Genomic DNA, 13,817 nt, shown 5'->3' on the forward strand with positions numbered 1-13,817 from the left:
ATGTCACGTTTCGTGAAAAAGAAAGTCCATCAGCGAGTATTCAAATGCACGGCCTGCGGTGAACTTCCCCCCTCACTGAAAACAAAACACTGATCGGCGAGCTGTGTCGCCTTCGGCATATACGGGCGACCCGCAAAAGCTGCACCAAGGTCAGCTGCTGTACGCGAATGCGTGCAGGCGTGAATCACGCGTTCCTCGACGGCGTGTCCCAACGGTGTCCGACGCCCTTAACAACGGCACGACTATGAACCCGTGGACAGGTTTATGAGGTATACGGGTGAGGCGAACAGCGCCGAGTTTTTTTTTTTTTTTTCTGTTGCAGCTGCGTTAGCTTCCGCTGCATTTTTAATGCGAAAGTGTTAAGGGCCCCGTGTCGCAGAAAATCCGGCGCCGGCGTCGTTGGCGGAAATGACCATGCCGAACCACGTCATCCCGAACCACCCGGACCGGGCGAGCCCTTCGAGTGGCGCAAGGCGCTATAGTGAACAAAAATTGAATTTCTCAAAGTAAAATTCGGCAGAAAAGTCGTAAAGTACGACTTAATCCCAACCCACAGGCGTGAGAGCATCGGATTGTAATTTGAAGATACGAAAAAAAGCCTGATAAGCAACCAGGGATCTTTCAATGCCATCGCGTTCCACTCTTAAAGGCGAAGCTAAAGCGTCCTGCCAATTTTTATTCTTTTCTTGCGCATGCAACGAAGTCGACACACACACACACAGAATCTAATATATATATATATATATATATATATATATATATATTCTTTTATTTCAGTTCCCACTCCCTCGGATGAATCATATGGAAGAAAAGCAATTGAGCACAAATACCAAAGCGGCGCTGACCTAGACCGAGTTTCAATGTCGGCACACACGACACCCCGTGAAGAAAACGGCGAGTGCAGTTAGTGCCTTGTAAATGCAATTCCTTCATTTAACGCAAACCTTTGTTTTTCTGGCCACACTGCATGCATTGCGCTGCTTTTTCAAACACAGAACATCGGCCAACTCGTCCAAATCACTATTCGTGATTGTTGACGCTTTTCGCAAAGATTAAGTTGCGTGTCGTTGCACCTCATTTTCGTTTACTCGTATGCAGGTCACACGTGATCCGCTCTTCGTTTTTATTCGAAAGCACGCTCACTCTTCAAACATCTTCTGCGTACAGAGAGAGAGAAGACAGGAAATGCGGGGACGTTAACGAGGTGCACGTCCGGTTTCGGCATGGAGTTTCCTGCAATAGTAATTATTAGAGGTAATTCTGACGGTGCGATAGTTCAGCCACAGTCGCGAGAATTATGGCATAGGGTGGCTAGATTGATTGACGGTTTGGTGATGTTAAGGTGGCTACCTATAGTTCATTCTAGCCACCCTACCGATGGTACGTGGATTTAGTTACCTCTTCGTGTTTGTGGCTTCAGACGTTCTTGCAGCTTTGTTTACTATACGCTTTATAATTTTTTTTTAAATTTTCATGCACTTAAGAGTTTTTTAAACGCCGCAAAACTATTTGTCTCTGTTCATATGTGTGCTAATTGCGAATTGTCGCATTTATTGACGGATTGATAAGTCGTTACATAGAAAAGGACTGGCTCGAAGTTGCACTCATAACGCAATATATTTAAAATTTACCGTATTTACAATTTAACATATAGTTAAAAATTACCGCTTTTTTTCAAATTCACAAAGCCGTCTAAAGCCAGAAGGACGACGTTTAGGCAAATTCATGCACTAACCAGGGTTTATTAACCCGGGCTTAGTATCGATGCGTACTATAGACAGTATAGCGCCACAGTTCGCTCTAATAACTAACTATTGATATAGGAGACTATGTGAGCATCAGTGCCTGAGGACGAAGACAGTATAGTCGTACCCAGCTAATATAACATGCCGCCGGTCATTTCTATTCATTCCCTGATGTGCAACGACACCGAGAACGTGAATATTATATGAAGAGTGACAGACTGGCATATATATATATATATATATATATATATATATATATATATATATACTGCTAAGAGGTTTAATAGCAACGGATGCAGGCGAACGGGTAGCAGTCACAAGCGTTCGGCCAAGGACAGCAACCACGAGCTCATGCCGGTGGCGATGCTGCTGAGGCACAGGTCACTCTTCTTCATTACAATCGCCCTCCGCCGAAAAAGGCGCCATCCTGGCGGCTTGAGGCGAAGACACTACTAGTGGGTCGTAGTACGGCTTAATGCGACAGACGTGGACAAGTTCGCGGCCGCGATTGCGCAGGTCTGTCGGTGGCTTGAGGGGCTCCACGAGGTAATTGACGGATGACGTTTGCTCCAGAACGCGGTAGGGTCCGAGGTATTTCGCGACAAGTTTTGCAGAGTGGCCGGGTGTGGTAGCGGGTACCCGAAGCCAGACCAGAGAGCCAGGGGAAAATGTAGGTGCAGAACGGTCGGCTGGTTGACGGGATTGCTGCTGCCACTGGTCCTCGGTGGGAAAAGAGCGGGCAAGCTGGCGGCATTCCTCAGCAGACCAGCCCCGTCTGAGGAAGGGGAGGCCTGGGGGGTTAGTCTCCCAACCCCCGCCGCCCCCAGACCCCATCATGGACAAAATAAAGTTTTATCTCTCTCTCTCTCAGCATGTCGAGCAGCTTCAGACAGCGGAGTACTTTCGGACGCATCAGGTTTATATGAAAGAATTGTATCGAACGTATTAGATGGTTCTCGGCCATATAGGAGAAAGTACGGGGAAAATCCAGTAGTTGCTTGGGCCGCAGTATTGTACGCATACGTGACGAAAGGGAGAACTTGGTCCCAATTTGAATGATCAGAGGCGACGTACATTGATAGCATATCACCAAGAGTACGGTTGAAGCGTTCTGTCATGCCGTTAGTTTGCGGATGGTACGCTGTACTTGTGCGGTGAATGATTCGGCATTCGTCGAGTAGTGCCTTCAAAGCATCGGCAAGAAAGGCTCGGCCTCTATCGCTCAGAAGTTCGCGAGGGGCACCGTGGCGCAGAACGAAATGGTGTAACAGAAACGATGCAACGTCGCGGGCGGTGGCAGTCGGCAGAGCGGCGGTTTCAGCATAACGGGTCAAGTGATCCACGGCAACAATAATCCAGCGGTTCCCTGCTGGAGTGGATGGTAGCGGTCCGTATATGTCAATACCAACACGATCAAAGGGACGACTAGGGCAGGGAAGGGGTTGTGACGGGTAGACTTGTCCGGGAGGTAATTTTCGGCGTTGGCACTGAGTACAGGAGCGAACGAACTTTCGCACGTAGTTATACATGCCGCGCCAATAAAATCGGAGGCGTAGTCGAGCGTAAGTCTTGAAGAGGCCGGCATGCGCGCACTGTGGGTCGGCGTGGAAAGCGTCGCAGATAAGGTCACGGAGATGTCGGGGTATCACAAGAAGCCACTTGCGTCCGTCAGAAAGGTAATTACGACGATAAAGAAGGCCATCGCGAATGCAGAAGTGGGTAGCCTGGCGGCGAAGAGCGCGAGATGGTGAAGAGGTGGATGGATCAGAAAGGATGGTGATGAGAGCACTGATCCAGGGATCCTTGCGCTGCTCCGACGGCATGTTGTGCAGTGCATGTGATGCAAGTGCGGGCTCAAGGGCGGATAGGCAAGCGTTGTCAGCTGCGACCGGTGAGCGAGAAAGGGCGTCAGCGTCCGTGTGTTTGCGGCCAGAACGGTAAAGAACGCGGATGTCGTACTCCTGTAGCTTAAGGGCCCAGCGAGCAAGTCGGCCAGAGGGGTCCTTGAGGGTGGACAGCCAACAAAGGGCGTGGTGGTCAGTGATGACGTCGAAAGTGTGACCATACAAATAAGGGCGGAATTTCCCAAGGGCCCAAATAATGGCTAAACACTCTTTCTCTGTAACCGAGTAATTAGCCTCGGCTTTTGTCAGAGTTCGGCTCGCGTAGGCGACGACATATTCATCGAACCCCGCCTTCCGTTGCGCGAGTACGGCACCGAGTCCTACGCCGCTGGCATCGGTGTGGACCTCGGTGGGGGCGGCAGGGTCGAAGTGGCGGAGGATAGGTGGCGAGGTTAGCAGGCGGCGTAATTTCGTGAAGGCGTCATCGCAGGCGGGCGACCAAGCTGAAAGTTCGTTGTTGCCGCTTAGAAGGTCTGTCAGGGGTGCAATTATGGATGCGAAATTTCGAATGAAACGTCGGAAATACGAGCATAAACCAACGAAACTTCGAAGCTCCTTTAACTTCTTCGGTTTTGGAAAGTCAGCGACGGCGCGGAGCTTGGCTGGGTCCGGAAGAATGCCGTCTCGCGAGACAACATGGCCAAGAATGGTGAGCTTTCGGGCACCAAAACGACATTTTTTTAAGTTGAGTTGAAGTCCCGCGTCAGTGAGACATTTCAGAACGTGCTCGAGACGGCTGAGATGTGCATGGAAATCAGCGGAAAAGACAACGACGTCGTCCAGGTAGCAGAGACATGTGTTCCATTTGAGGCCGCGCAAAATATTGTCCATCATCCTCTCAAAAGTGGCTGGAGCGTTACACAGGCCGAAAGGCATCACGGTAAATTCATATAATCCGTCAGGCGTCACAAATGCTGTTTTATGCTGATCAGATGGTGCCATAGGGACTTGCCAGTATCCGGAACGTAAATCCAGCGAAGAAAAGAACTCCGCTCCCTGCAAACAGTCGAGGGCGTCGTCGATGCGCGGTAACGGGTAAACGTCCTTGCGCGTTATCTTGTTCAGGCGTCGGTAGTCGACGCAGAACCGAATAGAGCCATCCTTTTTCTTAACAAGAACGACCGGTGACGCCCAGGGACTGTTCGAAGGCTGTACAACCCCGCGCTTGAGCATGTCATCAACCTGGTCATCAATTACACGGCGCTCCGAGGCGGATACCCGATAAGGGCGTTGCCGTAGAGGTGCATGACTGCCGGTATCTATCTGGTGAAAAACGGTTGATGTGCGACCCAAACCGGAAGCAGGGCTGTCAAAAGAGGCGCGGAACTTCTGAAGCAGAGCGAGCAGCTGGCTTCTTTGTGAAGATGACGTTTCATCGTCGATGGAGCGGTTGAAAGCGTCGCGCAGGGACTGATCAACCGCAGGGTCACAAGAAAGTGCGCTAAGGTCTGTAGGAGTAGAAGCCGCAGGAGCGTCAAAGATGCAAAAGGTGTCGACCGGCTGAACAAGGCCTAGGCATTCGCCATGAAATAAAGGTAAAGGGCACGCCGTGGGATTGTCGACGAGCATCTTCGTGGCGCCACTGCGAAGAGTAAGGAGAGCAAAGGGCAGCGGAGAGCATTTGCGGCGAAGGAACACTTTAGAGGGCGTAAAGAGAACAGTGCCCTCAGAAATAGCGGCGCACGACACAGGGACAAGCAGGGAAGAGCACGGAGGAACGGCATTGTCTTCGGACACAAAAAGTTTATCACTAGAAGGGTGGTCGTCGATTGTCTCAAAATCGTGAAGCGCAGAAAGTTCAAGTTCGGCGTGGCAACAGTCAATAACGGCGTTATTATTTGCAAGGAAGTCCCAGCCTAATATAATGTCATGGGAACACGAGGGCAGGACGACGAATTCGACGGTATACAGAACTCCTTGAATGAAGACTCGAGCAGTACATGCAGCGAGAGGCGTAATGTTTTCAGCGGTTGCGGTTCGAAGGGAGAGGTCGGATAAAGGCGTCAGAACTTTTTTTAGTATGCGACAGAGTTTGGCGGAAATTACAGATACTGCGGCTCCTGTATCGACAAGTGCCAGGACGGCGACTCCTTCGACATACACTTCAATTACGTTGGCTGGAGAGGGACGAGGACTTGAGCATTTCGACGTAGACGCAGTTCGTGCCTCGGGAACTGCGGCCTTCAGTTTTCCTGCTCGGTGGGTCCGGCACGGCGACGCATCGGAGAAAGCGAGCGACGACGTGGAGATGGTGAGCGGCGGGTAGGCGCGGGTGAGCGATCAGGACAAAATGAAGAGGTAGGAAGGCTGGAAGGCGACGATGAAAATTGAGCGGGGAACGGTGGCGCTCGCCAGATGTTCGGGAAAGGAAGCATGCGACGACGGCAATGGCGCGCCACATGACCAGCACCACCACAAGCAAAACATATTGGACGGTCATCGAAGGTGCGCCATTGTTGGGGGTAAGCTCCGACTCGTGGCTGAGAAGTCGGAAAATGCTGTCGATCTGGTAACGGCATAGGATGCGGCGAAAAGGTCGGTGGTCGATGCATAGCGGGCGGCGAGAGCGTTTGTGGGCGAGGTCGGGCAACTGCTTCTGCGTACGTGAGAGGTGCATTGACTGGCGTCGGATCACGTGCTGGAGGAATGGCTTGCGAAACTTGCTCCTGGATGAAGTCGCGGATCGTAGGTGCCAAAGCGGGTGGTGGTTCCGGGACGCAAGACATCAAAGATAGCTGGCGAGCAACCTCTGCGCGAACGAATTCCTGAATCTTCAGAAACAGGGCAGCATGGTCGTCGCTGACACCAAGGCTGGACACAGAGTCGGCGGGCGCAGGGGGACGTCTGGTGTGAAGCCGTTGCCTGCGCAACTCGTCGTAACTCTGACACAATTCGATCACTTCAACGACAGTGCGAGGACTCTTCGATAATAACATTTGGAATGCGTCGTCCTCAATACCCTTCATTATATGTTTGATCTTCTCCTCCTCCGACATCGACGCGTTCACCCGTTTGCAAAGGTCAAGAATGTCCTCAATGTAGCTCGTGAAATTCTCTCCGCTCTCTTGGGATCGTGTGCGCAAACGGTGTTCTGCACGGAGCTTTCGTACTGCTGGCCGACCGAAAACTTGGGTAAACATGGTCTTGAAGACCAACCACGTAGTGAGGTCGCCTTCATGGTTGAGAAACCATAGTTTCGCAACGTCCGAGAGATAGAATGCTACGGTTCTCAACTTGGTAGCATCGTCCCAATGGTTATTGGCACTCACTCGCTCGTATGAGGAGATCCAATCTTCAACGTCTTTTTCATCTGTGCCGGAGAAGATAGGGGGATCTCGCAGATGCAAGGCGCCGGCACAAACCAGGGTGGGCGGCGCCGGTGGAGGGGTTGGAGGAGTGCCGCTTGCGTCCTCGGGCATGATGGGGGGTAGAGTGCGACTCCGCAGTTCCAGGGTGGTCGAAACCCAGCAGACTCCACCACTTGCTAAGAGGTTTAATAGCAACGGATGCAGGCGAACGGGTAGCAGTCACAAGCGTTCGGCCAAGGACAGCAACCACGAGCTCATGCCGGTGGCGATGCTGCTGAGGCACAGGTCACTCTTCTTCATTACAATATATATATATATATATATATATATATATATATATATATCAAGCTGCAGCCTTGGCAAATATTTGCTGCTCTATTAAGCACGGTTCGTATAGCAGCGGATGGTTGGTTTCTTCTAGAGGACACAACGGATGGCAGTGGCGCTTGTTGTGTTGTAACCGTTGCACGTCGTGTTTGCCTTGAAGTGCTCCTACCGGCGTCCGCTGCGGCCTACTTACGCTACCAAGCCTGAACCAACTAAGATCGCTAGAAAGCACGAGACTACCGCAGAAAAAAAAGGAGAGATTAAGTACGCACTAACTACAATACCACGTTTAGACACTCCAAGTGGCTGAATAGCCCTATAAACTTAAAGCTTATATCATCAAAAGACCCGCCGCAAATGTAAAAAAAAAAAGAAAAACAGGCCAAGCGGTAATTGTTTCACAAAAGGGGGTCTCGAACAGGCTCGTCGCCAAATGTTGATTCATTAATTCATTGATTGATTGATTGATTGATTGATTCGCGTGGTTTAACGTCTCAGAGCAACGCTGGGGCTACGTGCATGCAAGGGTGAAGGGCTCAGAACTACTTTGACCGCCTGGGGTTTCTAACGCACACTTAAATTTAAGTATGTTTGCGTTCCTGCATTTTGCCCAATCGGACCCGCCACCTGATGCTCGGCAGCAGACCGCGACAGCCACACTAAGCGACCACGGCGGTTGTCACTTCATGCCCCGGCTACCGAGTTATTAGTGACGCACACAGACACCTTTTGATATCCTACGCTTCCGCACCAAAACCGCGACGCTGGTCCTTGAACGATGGATTCGCAATCACTAAAGTGCTGCGCGTCTTCGCCGGCGTTGTACCTATTATATAGCACAGTCGCGTAAAAGTTCAGCCTACGTAGCAACTGAACGAAGGGACGCCGAATCAGCTCCACTTACAACCTACAGGAAGTGTAGGTGTAAAGGTGACAGTGCGCGATATCGACAGCTGTTGGACCATCGGCTATTTTTGAATGTAAACGTAGCATTTTTTTTTCTCCAACTGCGGCACATGTGTGCGAGGGCTGCGGCATGTTTGACACGAGGCAGGAATCAACCGCGCAAGGCCAGATCGTTTTTTTTTTTTTTTTTTTTTTTTTCGGCCGCTGACACCTGAACGGCGCTCAGGCGAGGGGAAAGAAATCTGTTTAAAAAGACAAGGGAAAATGATTAGCTCTGTGTTAATTTTCGTGATTTTTTTTAAGACGAAAGCCTTAAGTGGGTCGTTGCAATGGCTCATATCCGAAAAAAGTAGCGTCTAGTCCAGTGATGCATCAGGAATGGCTCATACATGGCTCATACCCCCGTAAGCAAGCAAAGATGAAATGGCTGATTATAATGAAGAAACGAAAGAAAGAACGAAGGAAGGAAAGAAAGGAAGAACGAAAGAATGAACGAGAGAAGTAAAAGCCGGTAGATCCCACACCATGTGAGAATCGATGTTATGTGAAGCAGTGAGCCTACCAAGTTAACGAAACGACCATGAGACCACCAAGACGTAGCTAGGCGGCTGTTTCATGACCTACACGACACGCATGTCATGACATTTATGTCATGACCTATCGTTTACGTTTGTCATACACTCTTGTCCTATTATGCCAATTTTGGTACCTACCAAGTTAACGAAACGACCATGAGAGCACCAAGACGTAGGCGGCTAGATAGATACTCTCATAGTGGCAAAAGTTCGCCAAGAAATGCTTCGCATTTAAAAGAACCTTTAGGTAGTGCATTAGGTGCTCGCATGTGAAGTTGAGGAGGTCAACCTGCAGCGCCACACCTTTACTTCAGCTCGTTATGTCTTGCAAGAAGTCTGACCCCTCCTACCGTATAACTTAATGCGTTACCAGGTGTGCAGCAGGTTTTCGCCTTCACGTGTTACAAAAGTGTAACGTGCTGCTGATTTTTTTTTTCTTCTATGATGCAGGCATGACACCAAGCGACTCTTGGCTGCGGGTTTACAGTACACGCCTCTATAACTTGGTGTAGCACCTATGGGGATGTTTACTGTCGTTGGCTTCGGCAAAAAAGTAACTCGCGAATAAATTGACAGCTTGCGACATTAGCCCTATACAGAGGCTTCCACAGCTCGCTTCTCTAGAGGCTTTCCCGGTCAGCAAAAATTAGACCATGCAGAGCTTAGTGAGAAACTCTCACTAAGCAGGGATACAGTTTTTCTTTTTTTCCTTTGTGATCAGTTAGAAAATTAAGTGGGGCGCGGTGCCTCCGCGAAACGTTAAAATATGAGAGGGACGCTGCTTGACTTACGTGATGCTTTAGTCTTCGATCCACTTTTTCTTCCTGTATTTGTTGTCGAACAACAACAACAAAGAAAGCAAGTTCTTGTTGTCGGAGGTATATCCAGCCCTCAGGTGGCATATTTTCCCAAGCTCGCGTCAATTAAAAACAACGACAGTGACAAAAAGTGAATGTTTCTTTGAATTGTTACAGCCATTGGAGGTGTCACTTGACACCTAAGTATACTACACAACTGGTCGTTTACCTCTAAATTTATGATATATATATATATATATATATATATATATATATTGCAGCCTAAATGTGACTGTATAAACTGAATCCGCGATTCAATCTGCTTATAGAAACAAAGCAATCATCAGAAGCGCAGTCATCCTAGCAGGTGCACGTGAACGGGCGTTCCCGGTCACGTGTCTTCGAGATTTGCATTCCTTTTTCGTCGTACCACCACCCGTAATTATTTTAACTATAACGGCTGTTCTTGGTTGCAATGTCTCATTAAATTTCTGTTCCTTTCCCCTTTTGTCAGTTATTTGGGACGCCACCGCGTCATCGTTATCTCCGGAATAGGTCATACGGCGCGACAGACAATTAAAAAAAAAAAAAAAGAAGGAATGGGAAATGAAAGGTTACGATATGCGGGCCCCATCAAGAACGAAACGTTGTTCCAACGAGCAACGGACTGGGAAGACCCGGTTTCGGCCAAGATATGCTATCAGCGATTTCTAGACAAAGCACAAAGGCAGCACGTGCATTTATTGTCCATATCAGTAGCGTGAGCGGTCGCATATGCTTAGTCAGTTTCGCGATACCGCTCGGGATCATGGCGTCATGGCCGCTCCGGTCCGTCGTTTCAGCGACAAGCATCGGTTTATCGGTGCTGTACTAGCTCCAGAGAGAGTTACAGGAATGCCTTCAGTGATAACAACGAAGTAGCACGTGGACTTAATGTTCCCTCATTTTATTATATAATGTGTTGCTGCGTGACATGTGATATCTCCCGTTCGCATTCAATGTCAAGCCCACATAGGCAGTGGCGTGTAGCCAGGGGGTGCCGCGCATGTGCCTCCCTAACACCCCCCCCCCCCCCCCATCCTTACTCTTAAAATTTCTGTCTATGTGTCCTGCCAAGCCCTCCCCCCCCCCCCTCCTCGCCTTTCCCGGCCCCGGTCAAGTGCCAGAGAACTATTGTCCAAGTAAATTGGTTGATTTTAACGTACCAAAGACTGGGGCCTTAGTCTGACAAAAAAGAATAAAAAATACACTAAGCGATGACGGGACACCACTGCAATTGCCTTACAAAAATTATGCATGAGATTCAATTGCATGCCAACAAAAGTCTACTGAAGGCAACAAAACCTTAGCAGAAAAGCAACAGAATTCTTATAGTGATTTTTCTAAGGATGAGGGTAAGAAACATACAACAGTGCGCGTCGTTGTGTCTGCTCCTTGCCCTGTGTGCTCTGTCTCGTTTTTTTTTTTTTTTTTTTTTCCACAATAAGCCCAATAAGCCGCGCTCCAACCCGCCGAAGCGAACCAAGTCCAACCCCGAGAGTATACGAGACTCTGTATTGGAAGCGATCAGGAACATCTTTGACGTCCAGTAGCTATTTGCCTTCTTTAATGGGTGTTGTTTAATTCCACCCTAATCAAACTGCGGCCGCCTTGACCGGGAGTCGAATACGTCACACCTCGCGCCCAGCATCAGAACGCCACTGTTGGTCATAGTCGCATGCACGGAGCCACAGCGACAGGTCACTTCTCAATGCGACACTAGACGGTTTACTCGCAAGATGGCGCCGTGAGTTGACGCTTTCAATTATCGCAATTGTCGGGTGCCACTTACATATACCACGGCAAATTTTCCCTGATTAGATAGCACTAAGAAAATTAGCGAAAAAAAACATTGGCTATCTGTTATAGCGCGAGCTCGCGAATCGTCGCAAGGGCGTCCCGTCGGGAGCGCCGGTAAGGCGAGAACCATCGTGCCTTCGTTTGTCGCCGCAGGCGATCACCACCACCTAACGACTACATAGCCACTATACCTAACCAACACAAGAATTGCGCCGGTACAAAAGCGATGCGTGTCTGCAGCAATTATCGCCGCTCAAAGCGGTACCGGGGTGACATTTCGATGGAAGTGAGATGGTGGGAAATTAGAAGCTCACTTAAGCGACGTTATAGATATGCTTCTCTAGGGACCATGAAACGACTTGTAATAAGTTAGCTCTCATGCTGCTATGCAGATTCGATGGCTGTGTGTTAATCTTTCCCGTGGTATGAAAAATGCTGTGCTGCCAATTACTGGAACAATCTCACCAAACAAGCGTATTTTCGTTTGCTATAGCAGAAGCAAGCGGACCAAAACGAAGCACACAACCTCGATCCTGCCTGCGCTGCAAGCCATAATGGAAAAAAGGGTCGAACCTGCTTATTTCATGGAAAGTGAGCTGTTCGTTCTTAGCGTATGAGAAAACCTTCAGGCACCTTCCTTTCTTTTTTCATCTTTTTTCACATTTTCCATATTAAACGCTCAGTCTTTTTCATTGTTAAACAAATTTAATTATGGGGTTTTACGTGCCAAAAGCACGACCTGTTACGAGGTACACCGTAGTGGGGGGCTCCAGAATAATTTGGACCACCTGGGGTTCTTTAACGTGCACCGAAATCTAAGTACACGGGTGTTTTCGCATTTCGCCCACATCGAAATGCGGCCGCCGTGGCTTTTTTTCATTGTTGGCGCTTAAAATTCCACTTTTAAACACCCTCATACAAACTTGAAAACACGTTTGACGAAAATACGGGTGCATGCCCGATAGCGGGGATTCAATTTAGGAGGTCGTAAAACATTCGCACGGAAGATATATCTGCGGATTACCGAGCTGTTCCGAAGCGCACGAAAGAGAGAAAGGTGTACGTGAACGCGATCGCTTCGTATATTGCATGCAACTCCGTTTCCCCCCTCCGCGGCAAAAACTTCCGAGCGCGAAAAGTATACTGCGGGAAGCAATAAATGCGATCGCTTCGTGCGCTATAATTCGGTGTCAAACCCGTAAGTGTAATATATCTCCGTACTGATGCACTCAAACCTCTAGTCAGACCTTACGTGAAGGGGGCTTCACCGTAGGACATTGGGCGTCCGGACGTAAAACCAACTTGCTTAAAGGAAAAAGAAAGCACTCACCAAAACCCGCAGCCGTGTAGACGCAGGCGGCCAAGCACACGACGACGCCGACAACCTTCATCCCGCGGTCACTTTCTCTCTCGTTGTCTTCTACCGTCTTCGGCTCCCACAATTTATCCGAGTGCCGCCGAGCTTGATAACGGCACCACCCACACACCGCTCCGTCCGTCAGAAGCGAGCAGTTGCTGTTTCTCTGCAGCGCAGCCGACGTCACACAACGCGCTCGTCACGGGACCACGCACTCACCCTTTTACTCTCGTCACCAACCTCAACGTGACAGGACGCGCGCGCGCCGCAGCGCCGATGGGGGGTCGAACTCCGAACCATCCGTCGCTTCATTGACGAGAATAAGGGCTCTCTTCTAAACGCACGCCGAGAGCGCGTGTTGGCACGTGCAACTGGGGGAGGTTGGGGGCGGCGTCCCGGTGTCGGCGGCGTCGGCTTCTCAACGCCGCGGTGAGTGATGCGTCGGGAAGCGAAAGTGTGCAGGCACCCACACGACGACGCACGTGCCAGCTGCCTTTCGCCGCAGTCGACGCCGCAACGCGAAAAAGCCTGTTGCCGCCGCCGTCGACGAAGCCTGCAGCAGCAGCAGCAGTTCGCGCGGAGGAGAGAGAGAGAACGAAAGGGGATGCAAGGTGACGAGAGAAGGAAAGGGAGAGTGCGTTCGTAGGTGAGTGAGCGCGAGCGCGCGCCGAGCACACGCCGGAGGAACCCTTGCCTCGGGGACCTGTGAGCACGCAGCCAGCGGCTCGCGAAAGTACGCACGTAGATCCTCCGGAAAAAAAGAAAACTAGGCTATGCCGTCGCTTGCAGGCTTTCTCCCCTTCCCGGTCTCTCTCCCTTTCGCCTCGCTGTGCGCGTGTATCTCTCTCTCTCTCATATACGGTTGTTAAAGTACAGTAGGAAGCGGGGTGACAAAGGACAGGTCGGGCGAGGGCAGCAACGGGACATCTTAACTCCAGCGCGTCCTCCACGCTCGTGTTTGTCCTTGTTGGAAAACGAGGCGCGCGAGGTGAGGATTTACGGGCAAAGTCATACGGGCAAGGCATACGGCAAGGCATAAGGCATACGGGCAAAGTCACT

The 13,817-nt window shown here is 50.1% G+C and overlaps 1 pseudogene; it reads right to left on the minus strand.

Annotated features, from left to right (window-relative positions):
• LOC119445999 (alkaline phosphatase, tissue-nonspecific isozyme-like) overlaps positions 1 to 13,289 on the minus strand; it is an 87,243-nt pseudogene extending 73,954 nt beyond the window's left edge.
• Positions 13,290 to 13,817: the final 528 nt, after the last annotated feature.

Source organism: Dermacentor silvarum, chromosome 3 (assembly GCF_013339745.2).
Source record: "Dermacentor silvarum isolate Dsil-2018 chromosome 3, BIME_Dsil_1.4, whole genome shotgun sequence".
Lineage (NCBI taxonomy): Eukaryota > Metazoa > Arthropoda > Arachnida > Ixodida > Ixodidae > Dermacentor > Dermacentor silvarum.